This window comes from Papaver somniferum, unplaced genomic scaffold, assembly GCF_003573695.1.
Source record: "Papaver somniferum cultivar HN1 unplaced genomic scaffold, ASM357369v1 unplaced-scaffold_48, whole genome shotgun sequence".
NCBI lineage: Eukaryota > Viridiplantae > Streptophyta > Magnoliopsida > Ranunculales > Papaveraceae > Papaver > Papaver somniferum.
The window spans coordinates 524,595-529,757 of NW_020647415.1; the positions used below are offsets into that span (position 1 = coordinate 524,595).

At 36.8% G+C, this 5,163-nt stretch overlaps 1 long non-coding RNA gene across 6 annotated transcripts; it reads right to left on the bottom strand.

Annotated features, from left to right (window-relative positions):
* Positions 1-1,207: 1,207 nt before the first annotated feature.
* LOC113342835 lies at positions 1,208-4,734 on the bottom strand. Of its 6 annotated transcripts, none has more exons than XR_003356876.1 (4): positions 4,330-4,734; positions 4,044-4,181; positions 2,208-3,804; positions 1,208-2,064 (listed from the first exon to the last, which is right to left on the bottom strand). It is a non-coding gene; the product is annotated as an uncharacterized LOC113342835 (long non-coding RNA). The 6 variants fall into 6 exon arrangements; XR_003356877.1 differs by having other exon boundaries at positions 2,208-3,397; positions 3,617-3,804; positions 4,044-4,734; XR_003356878.1 differs by having other exon boundaries at positions 2,208-3,404; positions 3,617-3,804; positions 4,044-4,734.
* Between the last annotated feature and the right edge of the window lie 429 nt (positions 4,735-5,163).

A 5,163-nucleotide genomic window follows, 5' to 3' on the forward strand; every position in this document is an offset into this window, starting at 1 on the left:
GATTCGAACTTGGGGCTTCATTTGTGACTAGTTATGCGCTCACTCGTTAGTTTGTAACTCAGCAGTTATGTGTTGAAACTTGTTTTTATGACTGTTGATTGTACTTTTTCGTTATCTCAAAATTATAGATAAACAGATCTACCAAAAATGTTGTCTTCAACGAAAATTATGGTGCAGAACTTCTTGACTATATGATCTATGTTTCGTCCAATAAAACACACCAATTTCCATCTGCAGATTAACAGTCCAACTTGGATCGAGTTTGTAAACTGAAGAGTGCAACTGCAGTTTCAAAATTGACTGGATGCGTGCAAAAAGTCTTTGTTGTGTTAGTATGTCTTTTTCCCAAAGTCACTGCTGTTCTGACGATATTTTCACATCTTTCAGTGTCATTTCTCAGTTGCACTGATTTGCTATGCTCATCATGCAGCTTCACACATGGCCCGCCAGTTCATGAAGTTTGGAGATTTCTCCGATTCTTCTGTGTCGAAGTCTCCTTTTCCAGCTTCCGCTACTTCATTTAATCTAGATTTTGTGCCCGTGCTACGCACTGGGCGGACCCGTAAACTACCATCATTTTTTGTTTTAACCATATTTTTTATTTGGTTTGACGTGGCTTCGCTTCATCCTGTTGTGCATTTTTTTATTACGTGTCGCGGTACATTTTTGATTAGGCGGGGCTCGGTTTCGGCTTCGCCTCGCCCCGCCCCGTCCCTATACATTTTTGATTTGGTGTTGCACGGCTTCACCCGCACCGTCGCGATACATTTTTGATTAGGTGTGGCTCGGCTTCGCCTCGGCCCGTCCCGATGCATTTTTGATTTGGTGTAGCTCGGCTACGCCTCGCCCCAACGCTTATGATTTCTGATTTGGTGTGGCTCGGCTTCGCCACCCCCGTGCGAAGCCCCGTTCTGTCACTTACTATTTTTTATTTGGTGTGGCTTGGCTTTCCTTCACCATATTTGATTTGATTGATATATTTTTCTTTATTCCAGAGTATACATATAAAATTATTGGAAATTTTAATTTGAACTGAACTCCAAACCACTGCCGTAACCATTATTAACCATTATGGCTCTAAGAGAATATGTGTACAGATACCGCTACCAGAGTGATATCATGTCTGTGTCATTAAAATGCAATTTCTTCCATTAACATAACTCAGGGTGATCCCACGGTCAATAAGACCCATTATATTAGATCCAACTGAACAAAACTATCCTTCAATAAAAGAAAAAGAAATAATTAATCTTGACAATCCTAAAAATCCACGATTCAATTACACTTCAAAAAAAAAAATTGAACTACACGATACATGGTGTTGGTATCACTTCAGATTACCGAATATCTTTTCATAAACAACTGTGTTCTCCGTACATCCCTGATATCTTCGGCTTGTAGTCCTCGAAATTTCAAATGCAACTGGCCATGAGAGAAAACAGGTTCATCTAAATAAATGGAAACACATTTTCAACGGAAACTGCCTCCTATGTAGAATGAATGAGAGTTATGATCGCCTGCATTACATTATTCTAGTCCATTGCACAAACCCTATGAATGATCAATATTTCTGAGAACCATTATGAAACACCAACTTAATGTGACATCTTGTGCTTGGCATGCCTGATATTTCTAATCCATTTAGAAATTTCTTAATATTCAACCCCACTGCTTCTTGGAAATTGTACGATTGCGGATTGATTGAATCTGCACTCGACAATTCATACTCTTCCGCAGGTGTCACTGCTATCATCTGATAACTCACCTCTTTTACACTTTGATTGGTTAGTGCTAAGATAATGAAGAATACCGAATGGTTTTGTGCTAGCAGTATCACCACCTTAGAGTGTCATCACATCTCTCAAAGTTTTATCCAGTGCCTCAAATACATATCGATTTTGCATGAGAGCTTCATCCCATATAATATAAGTTCGTCCTTTTTTAGCAGCCCAGTAAGTTCATCTTATTTTTCCACATTACAGATGGACTCTTCATCCAGCCTTATAAAAATCTTGAATCTGGAACACGTTGTATGGCCACAGGGAAGCAATAGATATGCTATACCTATGGAAGGAAATGATGATTAACATGTATACATTTTGCACCACTGTATTGAAGCAGGCATGTACCAAATTTGCAAAAGAAATAAATAACCCAACACACATCAAGAATGAGGAAAAGGTAATATAGGGATGGAAACACTATACCTGAAGTTTCAACAGCCAAACTATCTCGAATCTCGCACGCATCGAAGAAATAATGGTTTTTCCCGATATAAGTCTTTCCAGTTCCATTACTCCCATAGATAAAGAACAAACCTCCTTCTTCTTATTCCATTCAACACCTTACCTGCCTTTACTCTTCCAAAATCTCTACTGTCTCGAAGATCCAGTTACAACTGCTTTAACTTAATGTTAAAAGCACGATTGACTACATTAGGCTGATCTCTTGGTATCTACCTTGGTACGAATTTCGACATTTCGCTGATTTCAGATAAACTGATGGCAAAAACAATACTAACTGATCGTCGGGTTAATTGATTATTTAAAGCTGTCATTAACTACAATATTATTACTCATTAGCCAAAACTATCTAAGTGTGCATGCATAGTTTGTATTTTCATGCTCAAAGTATGCATGTGTGGGTTGCAAATCAACAATTATAACACGCACAGTTATGCATTTTCAACAAATATGTAATACACAGATATAAAGATTATAAATCTATAATGGAGTTTTTGGTTACCTATCGAGAGATATTTGATTAGAAGAATAAGAAGTTCTCCATCATAGCAGATCACCCTTAAACCCCAGAAAAACCGGATCCTTCCTTGGTTGAAAGATAGTCTGATGTCCTAACAACAAAGAACTACATTGAAATTGGGAGCAAGTCAAAATATAATAACACCTGTTAGAAATAGGGTGCACAATGAAAACCAATATGTATCTCAAATTGTGTAGCAATGTGTAGCAAAATAGTGTGCATATCAAAATGGTATAAACCAAAATGTATGGAGCTTATCAGACATCATAATCCCTCATATATCAGTTCGTCCATGAACAAAAACTATTTGTATTGAAACTTTGATTCCAAATGCCTAGCACCTAACAAAATTAACCATATAGTGGTGAGTACATTCGCGCAGGATCAAGTACGGAGTGACTGGAGTGTATTGTGAACATTTAATAATACTAACTAATTGTATCAAATGGGTCTTAAAACCTTTATACAAAACTCAATGGTGAATTACATATACTTCAATTCCATCCCTGAACCTAAATTACATATATTTAATTTCAGTTGTATCAAATAGAGGATTACCAATACAAATCCCCTTCACGTCCTGGTACTCTCCAGAGAACATTGGAGTACCTAATTGCCATTGAAATTCTTCAATCTATTCTCTTGCACACAAAAACACCGTCAAAATGAAGGGAATCACAAAGAGGTCAAAGAGAAAACTCACCCCTACACTATGAAATTCCCTATTTCCATCTTATGTTTAATGGAGATTTTGTGTTTTCGGTGATCAAAAAGAAAAAACATGAATATTTTTTTAATTAAACATAAGAAAGAAAACACAACAGAAATATAATCATAGAGAGGAAAATGTTACCCCATATTAGGACCACCGCCATTCATGATGATCGTTTCGGTGTTTTTCTTCGCTTTAGTTAGTTACTCTCGCTCTTGAGCCCTATCTTTCTTTTAATAAAATGGTATATTTTCTCTTAGAAAAATCATGTTGACTATAAGAGATTGTGGTTCTGCTGTTTGAATTGCAGTTCAATGGATTTAACACGCCTGCAAACATGCATATATTTTGAACTTTATTTAAGTTACTTGATTGTTGTAGACTTTAAAGTATCACCACTATTAACCCCATCAACCCCAGAATTCGATCGATGGTTAATCTTGCTAACAGCCTTTGGGTACAAAAAGGGAAGCAAATACAAATAAAAGATAACCCTCACCAGCCTTTGAATCATGGTTTTACCAAAAAAAGAAGAAGCAAACAACACAAATCCAGGGCATAAGGGTACCTTGTCTACTACGACCACTTTGCCTGACCATGCTTGATATTAAACCTGGATGTTAGAACAACTGCCTCCAAAAATTCTCAGCAGATCCATGAGCATACATGGTAGAATATCGAGGTCTTATTCATGAGCATCCTAACCCTACATAATCGAAGAAATAACCAAATTAAAAAGAAAAAAAAAAAAAATCAGGGTTGAGGATATAGAGGAAACCATGTGTCTTAGAGATGGGAGAAGAGAGGTGGAGGTGGTAGTGTAGTTGATCATCTATCTTGCCTTGTGCCATCACCTCATGTTTTGGGGTTTAGCTCGATCCCCATATGACGGGAAGTAAAAGTTGAAGTAAATCCCTGCGAACCATACAAAAGATAACAAAACAGAAATGGCCGAGCAAAAAAAAAGATAACAAAACAGAAATTTTAGCAAATTAAATGAGAAAATAAAGAATACGGAATATTAGGTTTCTGAAAAGAAAAAAATAAAGGAGAGAAGGAGATCAGGAAAGGCGTAAACTGTGAATGAAGAAAGAAGTTTCGGGTAGGAATACTCCTGCTTTTCTTGGTAACAACGAAACCATTAGAGTTCAGGATTTGAACCAATATTGAAGATGTTGAAGAGCAAACCTTTCTCTGCATCTCTACAACACGGCTGGAGGAGAGGAATAAAAATGGAGAAAGAATATTTTTTAGGGTTATGAAAGTTTGGGGCAAGTTAATTTTTACGGAGTATTTTTTTTTCTAATGTTTACGCGAAAAAAGATGAAAAAATATATTTAGAAAAATCGTTTTTTTCTCTCCTTTAAGGAAAAGTGGAACGGAACAATTCTGTGAGTGGGTGAGAATCACCGTTCAACATGGAGCCTTATGAGCTTAGGATTTTAAAGGAGTTAGATGTGCGAAGCTCTATGTTCTTCTGCTGAGTATATAGTAGACCTCCATGTATTTTTTTTTCTCTGGGTTAAGGTTTACTACAAGAAAACACGGCTTAAGCGACCAAAATCTTAGCAAGCGCCTGAAATTTTGGTCGCTTTAATGGTCAAGCAACCAAGTTTGCGATTATTAGATAGTTTGCTCGCTATAAATTTATTACTACTATTTCGTTGCGACCAATAATAGTGTCCGGT